Here is a 20,256-nt window from a genome sequence, read left to right on the forward strand (position 1 = left end):
ACGTTCATACCATGTTTTGGTGTGATGTAAACAACTGGTACTTTTCCAGTCAATTCTATGTAAAGTGTTCAGTGCATGATCAGAAAGGCAAGCTTCACCATATTTATTATATTTAATGTATCGTTTATGCTCCTTTTGTTTGATGGAAATTGTGCGTCATTTTTCCCTATATAGGGTAGATTACAGGTGCAATGAATACGGTATACGCCAGGGTGGGCCAGTGGAGGGAGTGGGTCTTTTGATGAGATGAGTAAGCTCTTTAGTTTTGCAGGAGATTGAAAGGTGGCTTTAGGGTTGTATTTCTGTAGTATTCTGTTTATTTTATCTGATGTCCCTTTAATGTATGGAATGGTTATAGTTTTATTTGTAGCCTAGTTTATCTCTCTTTTTTTTAGTGAGGTCTTATAGAGAATTTTGTTGATAGTATTCTGACTGTAATCATTTTTTAAAGCATTTAAACCATTTTTTAAAGTTATCAGCAATACTTTCCTAAAAAATGGTTACAGCCAAAATACTATCAACAAATACTTTCTTCCACCAAATATGGTGGAAGAAAGCAAGCTACATAATACACCGTAGCAAATACAAATTCAAAAGACTATTTATGGAATCAGCCTCAGCCCTAAGAACCTCTCCAAACCTCAAAAAATTTGGTTGTATGAGACTACCCCCAAATTTGGGAGGCTTATATCAGCAGACCTTCAGCCCAACGGCCAAGAACACCTACTTAGCCCACTAGGGGGCACCATCAGGACTTTTAGGAGAACAATAGCTTCATCACTTCATTCTCAGTTACTTTGTTGTAGTGCCTATGTGCGCGTGCCATTTTTGTAAGTTCCTTTTGAAGATGGCAATGTGACGTTGCCGAAATATCGGAAATATTTATTAAAGTGTAATTTAATTTATATTCTTATCTACGTTGTCAATTCCTTAAGTGATTTAGTAATGTATTCATTGCACCTGTAATCTACCCTATATAGGGGAAACAGGATGCACAATTCCCATCAGATAAAAGGAACATAAACGACACATTAAATATAATAACTATGGTGAAGCTGGCCTTTCTGATCATGCACTGAACACTTTACATAGAATTGACTGGAAAAGTACCAGTTGTTTACATCATACCATGTTTTAGTGTGATGTAAACAACTGGTACTTTTCCAGTTGTTGTAATGTAAATTTAAGGACGCCTGTGAGATTCTTATCAACCACCCTAATCTTAACAATAATGATGGTCTAAAAATCCCAAGCATATGGAAGGCACATATTCTACCCACTTAACCTTTCTCCCTAAGAGTTAACTATAAATATGACCATAAGTAATCCAGAATCTTAAATCTAATATAACAATTGTCATGTTAAATTAGGACATTATTGTTACTGTAAGAAAACTAACTATATGAAAGAATGTTTCTCTGATGTTATCTTAAATAGAATATAGCTTTGATGTAGTTTTTAATTAATTTATTTATTAATTTATTTATTTGGATTTGTATTTTTTTAAATTTATTTATTTAATTTCTTTTTTTTTTCAATAGAGGTCATGCCAGTAGAATAACCGTTGATCAAATCACTGTTTCTTTAGCATCCTGTGTGAAATGTAATTCAGCTTATCTCTGTATATATGTGTATACTCTGATAAAAGCACTTATCAACTTGTGAGCTATAATCCAACTAACAGGATTAAGAAAAAAAAACTGCTGAATTACTTAAGTCTGTCACTTCTTGGCCACCAGACACTGTTAAAAAACTGTTATCCTGTTATGACCACTCTCGCAGAATATATGGTGTTCCCAAGGTCCACAAACATAATGTTCTGCTACAGCCAATAGTTGTAGGTAAAGACAGCCTTAATTATTATTATTATTTATTATTATTATTACTATTATTCGTGACACCTCCAACGAGTCCGAAGACTCATCGCGGGAGGACAGCTATTGTACAACTGTCCGTCTCCACCACTACACCGATTCTCTACTACCAATCATCTACATCAGCACCATCCACTACCCACCACCACAGCTAGTATTTTTTGTCTGTAAATTGTGCGATTTGTCTGTATGCGGGATGAAAAACCCTGCTACCTCCATATGAGATCGGCTAACTCACCTTCGATTGAAAAAGTCTATATAAAGATTCCTCCCGTCATGATGAGAATCAAACTCTAGCATTTTCCAATCGAATGGTACAACGTACCATCGTTCTTCCAATTGTGCTACGGAGGCACTAATTATCTGTATGAAAATCCCAACTCTGTATGAAGTTAACCACTTCTCTACTCACTAAAGTGAACCGGGGAGTGGTGAACCCAAGGTATCTGATGCTGGACCACACTTTATTTCATGTAATACACATCTCATATTATCTGTGGACTGATCCCTACTCTTCTTTCTTTCCTTTGTACTCCCCCCCCCCACAATCTTTCCTATTATTTTTCTTCGTCTCTTGAAGTTTGTTTAGCCTTACCTAGTAGGCTAAAACAAACATAGAAGAAGGCAATGGCAAACCACTTCTGTATATATTTTGCCAAGAAAATCTTATGAACAGAGGCTTAAATTATTGTAATATAGTGCTGGAAGATGGGACACTCAGGGAGGAAGGAACTGAAATGGCAACTGGGGAAGAGCAGAGAGGAACTGACGTTAACAAACAAGAATGAAAGCTGAACATAACCTTCTGGAAGTTCACTTTTGATAAAGTTAATCTCAGAAAAAGATGCCTCCACTTTACTGATTTACATAAAATAGGAACATGGAATGTAAGAAGCATGTATCAAGGAAAACTGGAACTGATGAAGAGAGAAATGAGAACTTGAGTTAAGATATTAGAATCAGTGAACTGAGATGGACAGGAATGGGTCACTTTGATACTGATGATTTCATGATGTATTACTCTGGACACATGAAAACCTTCAAAGAAATGGAGTAGCATTCATAGTTAGAAGAGAATACAGAAAATGCATTTTGGGTTACAACCCAGGGTCTGATAGAATGATTCTAATCAGAATAAAGGTATGTCCAGCGAATGTTACACTCATACAGTTGTATGCACTACAGATTCAAATGAAGATGAGGTAAAAGAATTTTACAGCAGCTTGCAACAAGTACTATATAGTATTCATGAAACAGATTTTCTCTTGATATTAGGTGATTGGAAAGCAAAAGTGGGCGAAAAAGAAGAATGGGGCATCACTTGAAAATTTGATTTAGGACTGAGGAATGGAGCAGGAGAAAGGATGTTGGAGTTTTGTGTTGAGAACCGTTGCTTTATTGCAAACATTTGCATCCAGAAACATAAAAGAAGATTATACACATGGACTAAAAAGGAGAATACAAAAATTAGATAGATTACATTTTTGTCAGCAGAAGGCGGAGAAGTGCTATCCAAGCAGCAAAAGCATTACCTGGTGCAGACTGTGAGGCAGATCATGAATTATTGAGAGCTGAAGTTAAATTGAAATAGAGGGCTAAGAAGAAACAAAAGAACAGTATCAGATTTGATTCAAATCTTATAAATGAAGAATATAAAGTAGAAGTCGGAATGAGATTAAACAGTTTGGAGAAGACAGGAAGAGAATTAGAAGAACTATGGGAACAAACAAAAGGTACAGTCATAGAAGCAGCAAAGACTCTAAATAAAGCAACAAGAAAGAAAGATCGTAAATGGTTATCAGAAGAAGCTATTCAAACAGCAGAGGAAAGCAGAAAAATGAAACTTCAAAGAAACAAAGAAAGGGTTAGACAGTGCAGATTTCCAAACACAGGCTAGGAAAGATAAGGAAAAACATCTGAACAAAAGTGCAAGGAAATTGAAGAAAGCAATATTATGGGTAGAACAAGGATCTGTCTAGAAAAATAAATGATGTTACAGGAAAGTTTATCCTTAGATTAGGAGTTGAAATAAGTAATTGGCATAAATATCCTGATGAAAAAAGCAGTGAAAAAAAGATGGAAAGAGTATGTAGATGATTTGTATAAGAAAGATAATAATAATCCATGTGTAGAGGCTTAAGTGCTGTGAGGACATCATGTCAGAGGCTTAATGGATTGTATACAGCACTCAAAAAGGATTAAAACAGAATTTAATACTTCTTATATTTTGTCTCAGTCACTGAGACATCTTCAGAGATTACAAAAAAACTAATGTAACATATACACAAATACCACACAATGCTAAGCCCAACCACGTGGGTGACTCTAAAGTCCTATCTAGGCAGAATGCCCTCTAAGGGCGGTTGTAGGTGGCCTGGAATGTAAGACACATTAGACTCCTTCCTCAGTCACCTCAACAGCCTACATCCAAGAATTAAATCACGATGGAAAAGGAAAAGAACAATTGTTTACCCTTCCTAGACACCTTAGTTACATGCCTTCCTAATGGTACACTTGCCATCATAGTATATAGAAAACCTATGCACACAGGTAGATACAAACTCTCCCACCACCACCCCGCTCAACAATATGGCATTATTAAAACTCTAACCAAGAGAGAGAGCCCACAATCTTTGTTCCAGTGGAACCGCCCTTACAACTGCTGAGCTCGACCACATATACAACACTTTCCTCTCCAATGGCTACAGCGATCACAGTATCAAAAAAATAATCAGTTCCTCCTTCATTCCCCGGTCTTCTCGTCAGAAAGAGTTTAGAAATGCCATCACGTACTCTACATCCATGGCACATCTGAATAAATAGCCATGAGTTTAAACAAGTACAACCTACACACAGCATTTAAGCTCCACCGCAAACTTGCTACCCTTATCCATTCTACAAAAGATCAGCTTCCCTCCTCTCTCGGTGCCTGGAGTTTATAAAGTACCCTGTTCCTGTAAGCTGGTGTACTTTGGACTGACAGGCAGATCAGCAACCATCTGCCTAGAGGAACACTAGTCATACATCTGCAACCACGACTATGGTCAGTAAGGCCTGGCTGACCATGTCTTGGATACAACCAACAGGATCTCATGGAAAAAAATCACCATGCTCCACCACAGCAAATTCAAAAAAGAGAGACTATTTTTAGGATCAGCAGTAGCCCTCAGAAATCAACCAAATCTTAATAAATATGGTGCATTTGGAAAACATTTATCATCAGAGATCCACCTTACATTCCAGGTCACCTACAACTGCCCTTAGAGGGCGATCCACCTTAATAGGACTTTAGAGTCATCTACGTGGTTGGGCTTAGCATTGTGTGGTATTTGTGTATATGTTACATTAGTTTTTTTGTAATCCCTGAAGATGTCTCAGTGACTGAGATGAAATATAGGAAGTATTAAATTCTGTTTTAATCCTTTCTGAGTGCTGTATAAAAAAAAGATAATAATATTAAAGGAGAATTTGAATGAAGAGAATTTGTTGATGAATCCATGATAATGAAAAATGAAGTGATATCAGCAATGGAACAGCTGCCAAAAGTAAAAGGTCTTGGAGCTGATGGTGTGTCAATGGAATTATTGAGAGCAATTGGAGATGTACTAGTGAATATATTCACTGAAATTTGTCAACAGGTTTGGAAGAAAATCTACTGACCCAGAGATTGGAAAATATCAGTATTCATCTCAATCCTAAAAAAAATCAAATACCAGAGATTGTGAGAATTATTAACTACTGCTGTAATTTCATATGAAAGTAAAGTTATGCTGAAAGTGATCCAAAAAAAGGCTGGAGCCATATGTGAATAGAGAAATGCCAGAAGAACAAGCAGGCTTTAGGAGAGGTAGAGGATAGCAAACAGGAGATGGATTATGGAAAGAATAAGAATATTTCAGAAGGAAGTATTCATCTGTTTTATTAATTATAAGAAAGCTTTTGATTGTGTGAATCACAACAGACTGGAGATTCTAATGAGATCAATGGGAATACCTGAACATCTAATTCTATTGATAAGAGAGGTATGACAACCAAGAAGCTTCAGTGAAAACAGTCTTTGGAGAAACAGATAGTGGTTAAGTGAAAAAGGGGTGCAGCAGGAATGTATACTGTCGCCCTACCTTTTTAATATTTATAATAAATATGTTATGAGAATGGTTGATTTAGACAAAAGATCCAGCTGGAATTAAGATTGGTGGCAGAAAAGTAAAGAACTTTAGACATGCAGATGACACAACTCTCAGCAGAAACTAAGGAAGATCTGGAGCAGTTGATTCTATTCATTCAACTATTGATTCTATTGGTTAAGATGGAAAGTAACAAAACTGAGCTTAATTTAAACATCAGCAAATCAAAAGTGATGGCTTCTGGCAATTTAAATCGATTTATAATAGAGGAAGATAAAACAGAAATCATTAAAAGTTATGATTTAGTGGGATCCAGAATCAGAAATGATGGTAAATGTGAAGATGAAATTAAAAGAAGGATAGTCAGAGGCAAAAAAAAAACAATGTTTAAACCTGACAAAAATTATGAAAGAGAGGTGTTAGTAGGTCACGAAAGTTAGAATTGTCAAAGCAATGGTATTTCCAGTAATGAAGTATCGATGTGAAAGTTGGATTATTAAAAAGAAAGACAGAAAGGAAAGTGAATTGATTAATTTGAATTATGGGTGTGGAGGAGACTATTAAGAATCCCATGGACTGCAAGAATGACCAATAAGAAGGTTTTAGAGAATATAAAGACAGAATGCTCCTTGGAAGTGATGACTGCTAAACAGAGGTTCATGTACTTTGGTCATATTATGTGAGCTGATGAGTCACTGGAAAAGGCAGTTATGTTAGGAGAAGATTGACAGAATAAGAAGAAGAGGAAGACCACAAAACAGTTGGATAAAAGAACTTACCAGCTTGAACTTTCAGTAATTATAAAATTACTGAAAGTAAAATTACAAGAGTCGAAAATGACTGGATGACACCTAACAACAATAAATTATCACCCTCACCAAGAAATTAGTGTCAACACTCCAGGAGTTGGTAAGACATTCCTCTTCCTATATAAAGAACACACAACAATTCATAAACAAAATTAGAAACATAACACTTGACAAAGATGATTTATTAGTCGGTTTGCACATTTTGGCCCTTTTCACAAATGACCCAATTAGTGACACAATTTTTCTGTTACAGAACAAATTCCACCTGATATTAGCTGTCTCTTCCCTCATACTATGTTCTACCTACTTTGTGTGGCAAAATAATTTTTATCTACAAAAAGAAGGTACAGCCATGGGCTCACCACCACCACCATCACCTCCAATTGCTAACTTTTATATAGAAGCTTTTAAGCAACATGCTGTAGATTCCTTTACTTTAAAACTTATCGTTTATTATTATTATTATTTTTTTTTGCACCCTCCACTGAGTCAACAGACTTATTGTGGGAGGTTCATTCAACTAACAACATATTTATCATATTGACTCTTAAAATCCTTAACCCGACTTGCATTAACAATACATTCTGGTAATGCGTTCCATTCAATGACAATTCACCATGTTAAAAATCTACTCCTCACACTTTTCTTCACCACACTCATATATAACTTTAAGAAATGGCCTCTGGTTTTTCCCCTCTTACCTTCTACTCTTTTTATAATCTCATCTGGATTAATTCGATAAAATCCTCTCCCTAACTTAAATGTCACTATCATATCACCTCTCTTCCTCCTATTCACCAACCTCTGAAATCCACATTTCTTCGACCTCTCTCCATAGCCAGCATTCCAAAGTCCTCATATTGTCTTAGTCACTTGTCTCTGGACTCTCCCCAATGTTTCTACATCACACTGAAAACCAGGTGACCAGATATGTCACCTGGTTTTCAGTCCAAGTGTGATTTGAACAATGCTTTATACAGTGGCACAACCACTTCCTTATCCCCACACATGTTAGGGAACGTCTTTTCTTTGGAAGTTTATTTTCCACTTGGTTAGACTATAATAAATTTAGTTTAATCCTTTATCCAAGTGTAAGCAAACAAAGTTTGTGCCTGAAGTATCTTCAGGACTGAGGCAACTCGTAGTAAACGTGGACCAAGCTCTCATCACTCCTTGTCTCAGTATCTCCCATAATGCAAAGCACATCTTGCGGACATGTATAATGCTATGCATTAAGGGAAGGGCCACTACCCAAACCGGTTTCAACCTTTATTGAGGCCTCATCAGTGGGAGCTAGACCCAGAAGTGGTGAGGTCATATTTACTTATACGAGTAAATATGACCATAAATATTATACTAGTTACCAAAAGATGTACCACCTGCTAACACTTGGATAAAGGATTAAACTAAATTTATTATAGTCTAACCAAGTGGAAAATAAACTTCCAACATCTTTCTCTAAATTCAGAGCTATTTAATAATAAGGTGGTACACCTTTTGACAACTCGTAAATATGACCTCTCCATTGCTTCTACTTTAGTATCACCACTTCTGGGTCTGGCTCCCACTGACAAGACCTCAATAAAGGTTGAAACCGGTCTGGGTAGTGGCCCTTCTCTTAATGCATAGCATTATATATGTCTGCAAGGAGATGTGCTTTGCATTAAGGGAGATACTGAGACAAGGAGTGATGAGAGCTTGGTCCACCTTTACTACGAGTTCCCTCAGTCCTGAACAGGCACAAACTTTGTTTGCTTACACTTGTATAAAGGATTAAACTAAATTTATTATACGTCTTTTCATAGCAGCACTATGATGTGCAGCCTTTGTAACACTAGCAATACGCCCTCTCAAGTTCGGTCTACTGTCAACCATCGCTCCCAAATTTCAAATCTCATCCACTACCTACAGTATTGGCACTGTGGATATAGTACAGCCTCATATTTCTGCACTCCAAAATACATCAGCTTGCACTTATTAATATTAAAACTACAACCCCATCCAAGTTAAACATCTATACAAATCTACCTGAAGGAAATTAACATCAGCAGTGCTACTTATAATTCTCCTCAACTTTGCATCATCAGTAAACAACTGAGGATCCCCAGTCAGTCCACATAATGTATCGTTTACAAACAAATTAAACAGCTGGAGCCCAAGAACAGAACCCTTGGGCATGCCATTGGTTACCATCCTTTTTTTTTGAGGCACTGCTCCATCATACATAAACGGCTGGTATCGTTCAGAGATCCAATTTCTGATCCATTTAAAAGCTCTTTTTTTAAAAAATTTTTTTTAAACATTTGATTTAAAAGACTGTATATTGTATTCCTTGGGAAACACATCAGGGTGAAGACTGTTCCCAAATACAGCTGTAGCCGGGATGAAGGAGGAGGAAAAGGAACTTGTTCTATGGGTTTCAAGGTGCACTGTGAAGAAATGTTGAGCAACAGTTGCATGTGTTCCAATGAGCTTAGTACCAAGTGGGGGAATTATTGCTGCTATTTCAGATGAACATTTCATATGGAAATATTTATAGAATACACATATTACAGAAATCAAATGTCTATGCTAAAGTGGGAAGAGTGAATTGGTAAGAGATGGGTCACTGGTAAGTCTAATTGCTCTCTTCTGTATTAAGTCAAGCATTTGGAGTAGCCTTAAGGGGGGCTCTCTACTCCAAATGTGAGTGCAATATTCAATAGCTGGTGAATTTTTGATATGTATAAGGTTAACAGTTATTCAGAGGTGAAGTAACTCCTGAGCAAAAGAGTAATCCTAGTTTTTTAGAAGCTGAGGATGCAATGCAATGGTTGTGATGTATTTATGCCAGGAGAGGCTTGATGTCAGGGTAATTCCAAGAAGAGAAATCTCATCGGTCTGGAAATTTGGGTGTTATCAAAAGAGTAATACTGGGAGAAAATGGTTCTTTTTTGTGAGAAATAAGACAGAACTGGGTTTTATTACCACTAAAATTGACAAGGTTTTCTGAACTCCATAGGAGATCAGAATTGAGGGTAGTGGTGGTTGATGTTTTGTAGGTTGAGTTAAGTTGTGTGGAGTAAGGTTTATCAAATGAAAGGCAGAAGTGCAATGTGCTGTCATCTGCAAAACTGTATTGGGTTGGAGGTCAACTGAAGTAGGTCATTGATATATATAGCAGGAAGAATGTTGATGAGAAGACAGAACCTTGTGGAACCCTGGCATTAATTGAACAGTGAGAGAATAAGGAATCATCCACCATCACACATAGTGGGCATCCAGACATAAAACTGGCAATTCAACTACAGAAGTCCTGAGACAGAACAAATGATAGCAGTTTGCTTAGTAAGCCTTTGTGCCAGACCAGATCAAAAGCTTTGGAGATGTCAAGTGCAACCATTTGAGATTCACCAAACTTCTGCATGGCATTTGTCCAGAAACGGGTGACATATGTGAGTATATCTCCTGTTGATCAGCAGTGATGGAATCCATACTGGCAGTCATTAATTAGTGTTCATTCCCAACTCTTCCTACACAACCTTGGAGGTAGTGTAGGAAGAGTTGGGAATTGATGGTTCTTTCCATTACTTTAGACAGACTGAGGTGAATGAGATAGGGCAGTAGTTAGACACTAGAGATTTGTCACCCTTCTTGGGAATGGGTTGAATATAGGTCATTTTCCAGGCTGTGGGATAGACAGTGGAGTAAGAGAGCATATATAGGTGTCATAGGTCAGTTCTGGTGCACAAACTTTCAGAACAATTAGAGGAATGTCATCATGGCCAGAATACTTTTTTCTGATCTCTTTCTGGCAAAATAATATGGAGGACATTATATGTTGGACATCTGGAATGGTTGGAGGAAATTTACCATTGTCAGTTAGGTGTGTTTGGAAGCAAAGTGTGAAGCTAGGAGATTGGCTTTTTGTGTGGGCGATGATGCAATAGAGCCATCTGGGTATGATAGGGATAGTGTTGGGCAGAAGTTATAACCAACTGCTTTGGCAAGAAACCAAAAGGCTTGGCTGTTATTTGGACAAGTTGCTAGTTCCTGCTTTTTGCTCTTTAGAACTCTGTTTTGGAAGCATTAATAGTTTTGAGCATAAACTCTAAAGGATGATGGAGTTCTTGATTTGACACACTTATGGAATTCTTGATTTTTCATTTGTACAGCCTTGGCATATCTTTTGGAGAAGCAGGGTTTGGTTAGGGAACAGCAGTTCAGAGTGCTGTGGGGAATGTATGTTTCCATGCCAGTGAGGATTAATTCAGTGTATGAAGAACTGAATTAATCCTCAGTTCGGTGCATGTTTGGAAGGACAGAAGCAATAGTCCAACCATAAGAATGAAGCGAAGAAGTCGCAGAGGCTGTCCCACATGGCACAGTTATAATGTCAAACTGCTCTTTTATGGGAGTGGCTGTGTAAGCATTGTTGCATGGGGGAGGAGACGAGCACTAGATTGTGGACAGAATTACCTAGGGGATCCACTACATTAACTGTGTATTTGGAAGAGTCTTTGGTGAGGAAGAGATCTAGGGTGTTTGGGGTGTAGTTCAGGTCATCTGAACAAGTTGTGTAAGGTCGTTGGTGATTGTGGGCAGAATTACCTAGGGGGATCCACTACATTAACTGTGTATTTGAAGAGTCTTTGGTGAGGAAGAGATCTAGGGTGTTTGGGGTGAAGTTCAGGTCATCTGAACAAGTTGTGTAAGGTCGTTGGTGATTGTGGGCAGAATTACCTAGGGATCCACTACATTAACTGTGTATTTGGAAGAGTCTTTGGTGAGGAAGAGATCTGGGGTGTTTGGGGTGTAGTTCAGGTCATCTGAACAAGTTGTGTAAGGTCATACACATGGTGATGCCAGCATCTCTGCCTGCAAGATCTGTGCAACTGGATGAGGAAAGCTAGTTGGTGTTGTAGACATTAAAATCTCCTAGGAGGACGATTTCACTATTGGGAAAGTGGGACTGGAGAAAATCAGTTTTTATGAAAAGGAAATTAAAGAGTTCAGAGTGGTTGGTGGCATTGGGGGGGGGGGGGAGCAACAGAGACAGCAAATGAATTTTACTGAGTGGGAAAGGGACATTTTTAACGAAAGAAGGGTAAAATTGGGCGATTCTAGGTTGGGTGCTTGCAGCAATGTCACAACGGATGAATGTGCAAATGCCACCACTGGTGGAAAGGAGCTAAAGAGAGTGTAGTTTGTAAGATTGAGATGATTAGTGCTGGGGGAGAGGTGAGATTTGAGCTTCTGCCAAAAAGAGTAGGTGGGGTTTGGCAGACTGAAGATGGTAGTGGACACTATTAATATTGGAGTTGAGGCCATGGATGTTGGTGAAGTGGATATGCAAGGTTCTGTAAGGCATTTTCTATGCCTGCATACTGGACTCCATGGTGGCTACTAGTGACGTCACTTGATTTTTGAACTAATTTAGCATGTTTGTAGTCTATGATCCAATTATTTTCTCCATTTTGACATTTTTCTTCTAGATGTTTTCAAACATGATGACTTTGTTCTCTCTGGGAAAATGTTAGGTCTGGTCAAGCATATATGCATGACTGGGGAAAGTTTCCTTGAACACATCATTGATCGCTGTCATTAATTTAGATGTGCTTGTCGGCATGTCACAAGTCACTACATTAATGTGTATTTGGAAGTCTTTGGTGAGGAAGAGATTTAGGCTGTTTGGGGAATGGTTCAGGTCATGGAAAGGCATGGAAAGTTTGTTCTGTAATTTCTTTTATTTGTAGTGTATAATGCAATTATTGATCCGAAACAATGCCACTTGAAGATACTTTTAGAATCGAAGTTGCATTCTTCTGCTAATTTGATGATGTTTTCTTTTAGTGATTTACCATCGGAAAGTTCAAAATAATGGCATTCGATTTTATGTTTTTAGCTTCCATTGAGTTGTGTACCATTGAGCAATTAGGTCGTGGAGTTCATTTGCAGGCTAGGGTGATTGTGTGTTGCGACGCTAATCATCAATTAGTTCAAACTTAGGTTCCAGTCTTGTATTTTGAGCAAAAAAGTTTCGTTCATATTACTGTGATGCTGTTCGAGGTTTTCGAGCCAGGAACTGCTTAACAGAAAGGAGACGTGGCTGGTTGAGGTCAATAAATAGTTGTGTGCCAATTTATCTATTTTTGTACAGGAAGCGTGTAGCCAGTGGCAACAGAACTTGCAAAATATACCCCCCTTTTTTTATTGGTGACATCAATTTTACAGCTGCAGCACTTTGTTGGTCTGTTGGCAATTGACGGTGTTGTGCTGGCTGGCAAGACATGAGGTGCTCTTTTATCTTCTTTTGCTGGAGAAAATCAGTTTTTGTTGAGCCATTTTTGCTTTGCATGGTAGACATAGTGAGCACTTACACATGGGTGATTTTTAATTGGAAAGTAAACTAATTTGATGCACTATAAGTACTTACAGGCTGTGCAGAAGTAATTGTCTGCTTAGTACCATCTTTTAAGATTTTTGTTTAATGATTAATTTGAATGAAAAACACATGCAATAACAATAAAATGCAGAGTAGCTTATTCACAGACCCACCTCAATATACTATACTATACTAGAATATACTATCTATTCTCATTCTCTGCAGCTTGTACACCAATTTATCATGTGGTAATCTAGCGAATGCTTTTGCAAAGTCCAAGTATATCATTGTATATGATTCTCCTTTATCTAACACACTCATTACCCTATCATAAAATGCAAATTGCTAAAACAGGCCCTATCCTTTACAAATCCATGCTGACCATAATAAAGAATGCTATGTCCATCAATCCAATCCTGTATTCTATTCCTAACCAATCCTTGTCATCTGAGCAGATTCGTGTTCGCTATTTGGCCACATGGCTCAGACTCACTCCACTCCTTCCTAACACACTTAAACAACCAACACCCCAGAGTCCAGTTCACCTCAGAAAAAGAGGAAAACAACACTCTCCCCTTCCTAGACACTTTAATCACCCGCCAGCTTGATAGATCTTTGGTTTTCTCTGTTTACAGAAAACCCACTCATACTGGCAGATACATTCACCAGCAATCCCACCATCCCCCTCACAACAATATGGGGTTATAAAAACACTATATAACAGGGCAAAATTAATCTGCTCAGATGACAAGGCCCTATCTACTGAACTAAACCACATCCACAACACTTTCTTAGCCAATGGCAATAACCCCTAAAAAATCCAAAAAATACTAAAACCAGTAAACCACAACCCCCCCCCCCCCCCCAATAAAGATTACACCAAATCTATCACCATCCCCTACATCCAGGGCACCTCTGAGAAAATAACCAATATCCTCAGAAAATATGACCTTACTTCTTGTTACAGACCATATAAAAAGTTGGCATCCCTTATCCGCTCTACCAAAGACCAACCACTTCCCCTAGACCTACCTGGTGTATACCAGGTCCTTTGCAGCTGCAAATTGTCCTACTTTGGCCAAACAGGCAGAACAACAAATATCAGGATTTCAGAACACAAAGACTACATCCGGTTTCACCAGTACAGCCACTCTGGGCTGGCAGACCATGCCTTAGATACCCACCATAGAATTCATTGGAAGAAAACAAAAATAATACACCGCAGCAAGTTTAAACACGAAAGATTATTCAAAGAATCTTCAGCAGCTCTAAAAAACGTTCCTAACCTCAACAAATTTGGGCGCATGAAACTACCCCAAATTTGGGAGACCTACATTTTGAGAACTGCCAAGATAACCAAATTAGCCCGCCAGAGGGCACCATTAGGACTTTAGGAACAATATTAGTTTCTTGCTTTCTTCCTCATTTGCTTTTGTTAGTGCCTGCGTGCACATACCATATCTTTATGTTCCTGAAGATTCTATTCCTAACCAATCCTTGTCATCTGAGCAGATTCGTGTTCGCTATTTGGCCACATGGCTCAGACTCACTCCACTCCTTCCTAACACACTTAAACAACCAACACCCCAGAGTCCAGTTCACCTCAGAAAAAGAGGAAAACAACACTCTCCCCTTCCTAGACACTTTAATCACCCGCCAGCTTGATAGATCTTTGGTTTTCTCTGTTTACAGAAAACCCACTCATACTGGCAGATACATTCACCAGCAATCCCACCATCCCCCTCACAACAATATGGGGTTATAAAAACACTATATAACAGGGCAAAATTAATCTGCTCAGATGACAAGGCCCTATCTACTGAACTAAACCACATCCACAACACTTTCTTAGCCAATGGCAATAACCCCTAAAAAATCCAAAAAATACTAAAACCAGTAAACCACAACCCCCCCCCCCCCCAATAAAGATTACACCAAATCTATCACCATCCCCTACATCCAGGGCACCTCTGAGAAAATAACCAATATCCTCAGAAAATATGACCTTACTTCTTGTTACAGACCATATAAAAAGTTGGCATCCCTTATCCGCTCTACCAAAGACCAACCACTTCCCCTAGACCTACCTGGTGTATACCAGGTCCTTTGCAGCTGCAAATTGTCCTACTTTGGCCAAACAGGCAGAACAACAAATATCAGGATTTCAGAACACAAAGACTACATCCGGTTTCACCAGTACAGCCACTCTGGGCTGGCAGACCATGCCTTAGATACCCACCATAGAATTCATTGGAAGAAAACAAAAATAATACACCGCAGCAAGTTTAAACACGAAAGATTATTCAAAGAATCTTCAGCAGCTCTAAAAAACGTTCCTAACCTCAACAAATTTGGGCGCATGAAACTACCCCAAATTTGGGAGACCTACATTTTGAGAACTGCCAAGATAACCAAATTAGCCCGCCAGAGGGCACCATTAGGACTTTAGGAACAATATTAGTTTCTTGCTTTCTTCCTCATTTGCTTTTGTTAGTGCCTGCGTGCACATACCATATCTTTATGTTCCTGAAGATGGCAGCGTGACGTTGCCGAAATATAGAAGTTATTTATTAAAGTTATCTTTAATTAATATACTTTATATGCGTTGTTAATTCCATAAACTAATTACCAGTTAAGTTCATATAATCATCGTACTGATGCTAATTGACTACAGAGCTTCCTATAATCACCCTCTTTATACTTCCACATATATCCATTTTTTGCAGTAACCTTTTCTTGTTTCACCACTTTCCAAAGTACCTTATGATCACTCTCACCAACTAGCAGTGGTGCCAACAACTCGACTACATCATATGAAGTTATCATCAAATCTCAAGTATTAAAAGCTCTAGTTCCTTCAGTCACATGCTGCTTAAGATATTTATATCTCACAAATTCAACACTCATTGTCCTTGTTCCCATACACTATCTCCTCCTTCCATTCTGTATTCCTGTAATTAAAGCCTCCCATCAGGATCACCTTCTTTTTACATTGCAAACCAATTTGCCTAAACATTTCATAATCAGTATCCTCTGGATTCCCTGGCCGATAATAGCATCCTATCAGATATACCAGCCTGTTAATTTCAAATGCACATCACACAGATTCAAAATCTGTGCATGCACTATCAACTTCCACACTTTGCAGATGCAATTATTCCACTGCAATCATTAAAAGCATCCCCTTCCCCCACACACACCTCTTTTCACATTTCTATCCTTCCAGAAAATTATATATATATCCTTCCATTTCAATCCCCGACATCACATCCTCCTCATTAATCAAGTTTCACTTATTCCAATTATCTTTGGGCATACTGACTCAGCTATCTTGTTTCGAATACCCCTTAGATTTGTGTACAAACATAGCAATTCCTGTATCTTTGAGGCCATCCTACCAGCATCAGCATTCTTTATTCTAGCAGCTATACCACATCCCTCTCTTCAGTCTGACCGCTCCTGTTTCCCTGATCCTGACTCTGATTTCCATTCCTACTTCTCAACCTCACCTTTATGCATTCCATCACCTTGTGCTACTGCAACCACATCTTCAACCTGATATCCAACTTCCTCCTGTTGTACAATCTATTTACTTGTGCTAACCTACCTCACATGTAGACTCCGGTCACTTACTACATTAATTTGACCCTGTGCCTTCTCAGAAAACAACAGTCTTTTTATGCCCAACACCAAACCCATTCAAATGCAATTCATCAACTTAAAACCATTCCAACTTTCCTTCAAATTCACTCCACAGATTTACAAATCGATCCCCCTTTGCTTCCTCTGGGCAAAATGCCTATGCCTTTTCCAACAACACTGTTTTTCTTTACATGCTGCAATATCTTCCTGAAGTCTCTATCAAAAGTCTTTTTTTACTCCAACTGTCATTTGTGTCTACAACTACCACTAATTTTGCTGCTCAGTCTTTCCTTATCTGAAATGCATCAGTTATTTCATTCATTGTTCCACCAGGAAAGCATGTTTTGTGCACTTTATTAGTCATCACACCTCCATGATCGAGTTCCCATACAATGATATATGACTATCCTTTGATTCTTTCTTCATGCTACTACTTTCTTCCTTCTCATTCTCATCAGCCAATCTCTTCTTTTGATGTTTAATATCCTCTTCCAAATGTTTCATTTCATTCATTTTAATAACTCTTGCCTAAGCTCATCTACTACAGTCCTGACTCTTGTTCCCATTTCTAATCGCTATAATCTATCAAGATACTTATCATATATGTTAATGCTTTCCCTTTTCTTGTTTACCGAAACAGTCCACAAACTTTCACATTTTCCAGTGCATACATATAGCAATTTTTGCAACATATCCACCATGACAAATCCAAGGCAGAACTAGATTTTCGTAACGAAGCCTAATCAGTTCTATTGACATGCATTTCTTTATGGATGTCATTTATAAAAGCCAAACAGTATGAACATACATGCAGCAAAACATAATATAAACAACAAAAATCCCAACAACAAACACTACTGAAGGACACTTTATCGGACTGAAAAAAAATGCAGCACAATTTACAATAAAAAGCTACCATTTATATACACTAATTTAAAAACAATGTTTTTAGCACAGCTCAAATCTACCACTATGTTTACTTGCAACACTAGCACCACCATGACTCAGATATGTTGACAATGTCTTCGTTATCTAGCCATACGGACACAAAACATACAACATCTTCTTCAGTCACCTGAGCAAACAATATGAATGAATTTTACTAATGAAATTGAAAATCAGAACTCGCTTCCTTTCCAGGATACAGTGGTCACACATCTTTTGTCCTTCAGTCTATCTTTCACTGTCTACCACAAGCCTATACATACTGGCCAATGTATATATGCTAACTCTTATCAGCACCCTTCACAAAAACTTGAAGTCATTAACAACCTTCAAAAACAGAGCTATAACAATTTGGTTCTAATGAACAAGCTCTTAAACAAGAATTAAAAATAATTAGTAATACCTTTTATAAATAATGACTATAGCAAGAATACTATAAATAAAATTCTTCATAAAACTTCAACAAAAAATACATATAATATAGATTACAGTAAAACCATAGCTATCCCATACATTAAAGGGTTATCAGAAAAAATTCTAAACCATTATAATCTTAATGCTACTTTTTAAAAGTAGCATTAAGATTATAATGGTGTAGAATTTTATTTATTTTTTCTGTAAAATTATAAAATTATAAAAGCCAGCCTGGATGGGTGAGTGGTTAGCGTATCCGCTCTCCAGCTGGAAGGCTGTGGGTTCGAATCCTGCCATGGGCAGATGTTTGTGATTGTCTGTGGAAATACTGGTGGTGGCGGTGGGCAGTAGATGACATTGGTGTAGTTGGTGAACTGAGTGGAGACAGTTGTAGAGTAGCTGCTCTCCCTCAATGAGTCTTTGGATTCCCTGGAGGTGTCACATAATAATAATAATATTCAACTCCTCTAAGGATTCTCACCCCTACTCGCTCACACTAGAGTATATTGCATCCATTGCATCTATAATTACCTTATACTGGGTGAAACTGGATGTACAATTCCTATCCATAAAAAAGAACACAAATATTAAATTTATTTAAATTTAAATTTAACAATTTTGGTGAAGCAGGCCTCTCGGATCATGCTCTTAACACTCTACACCAAATTAATTGGAAAAGTACCTATTCTTTAAATCATACAAAAACCAGGGATGAATGCAAATTTAAAGACTGTAAAATTTTGATCAACCATTCTAATTTTAACAATAATGGTGGCATAAAAATCTCAAGAATTTGAATGTCACACATTCAGCTCACTTAATTTCTTAAAGTTTTCCAGCAAACCAAGCCGGATTCAAAGCAATAATTTCAGCTCTTCTTGGGCACCATCCATACGGTTTTGTTCTAATTTATATATGTACTTATAGGAGTAATTATGTGAGAGCATGTTGCTCTCTAGCTTAATTTATTTTTTGCAATCAAATGGACTATAATATTATAACTCTAGCATTCATGTAGTAAGTTTTTTTTTTTTTTTCCACCAGAGGCTAGGCCAGTAGTTTTAATGGTCAACCAAATTAATTTAACTTTAGCATACCATGTAGATTGTAGTGTAGCTTGTTTCTTTGTATATATGTGTATACTCCGGATGATGACCTTAATGATGAAAGTCAAAATGTTGCATGATTATTTTGGTTTATATTAAACTGATTTGTTTCCATAATTTGTATAATGAATGGAAGGGATATTTAGTTGGATGCTGCTATAAACCAGGTAACGTGCAGGGAGGTGATGAAATGTATAAGAAACTTGGGGAAGGGTGATTATTATGGTCGACTTTAATTATGGCAGTATAGGGCAGAATGAAGAGATAGCATCTGGGAATAAGAAAAATTAATTTCTTTAGAGACAAGTATCTTAGGCAGTATGTACTGGAGGGCATGCAAGGATCAAGTTTTAGATGTGATAATTTCTTCGAAGGATGTAATTGTGAGTGGGGTTTCACACTTCCCTCCAATTGGTGTGAATAATCATGAGCTGATCACCTGGGGTGTGGCTAGCCTTATGAAGACTTCTGTGAGGAAAGAAGATCTGTGAAAGTAAAAGGCTGGTAATTATAACAAGCTCTGGAGAACGCTTGGAGCTATAGCATGGAATAAGGAGTTGACCGGGAAGGAAATAAATGCTGCTTGGGAGTTGACAAAGATGTGCATAACAGCATCAATGTGTGAACGTATTCCAAAAATCAAAAGGTTGAGTAAGGTAGGTGTAAAATGGATGAATGATTGAGCATAAAATCTGGAAGAAGGAGGAGGAGGAGGCACTTGAAAGACAGCACATGATGAATAATCATAATAGTCAGTTGCATGAAGGGTATAAAGAGAAGGCCATGAGAAGTGCTCAATTGATAAGGACAATAAAAGTTCAGTACGAACAGAAATTAGAAAATCAGGCCAAGAAAACCATTAGTGAGGTTTTTCGATATGTGCAAATAGAAAGAATGGTTATGGCAAGATAATGTTAATGGATGAAAGTAGAGGACTGGTAATGGCTAAAGAGGACACAATCAAGATTTTCAGTA

At 37.7% G+C, this 20,256-nt stretch overlaps 1 protein-coding gene across 2 annotated transcripts in view; it reads right to left on the reverse strand.

Moving 5' to 3' along the window:
• The window catches only part of LOC150103869 (ATP-binding cassette sub-family A member 2-like), a 975,482-nt gene that overhangs the window by 294,054 nt on the left and 661,172 nt on the right, over positions 1-20,256 (reverse strand). The window lies entirely within an intron of this gene.

This window comes from Typopeltis vanoorti, chromosome 8 (genome assembly GCF_054136105.1).
Source record: "Typopeltis vanoorti isolate ZY-2024b chromosome 8, IOZ_Tvanoo_1.0, whole genome shotgun sequence".
Taxonomy (NCBI): domain Eukaryota; kingdom Metazoa; phylum Arthropoda; class Arachnida; order Uropygi; family Thelyphonidae; genus Typopeltis; species Typopeltis vanoorti.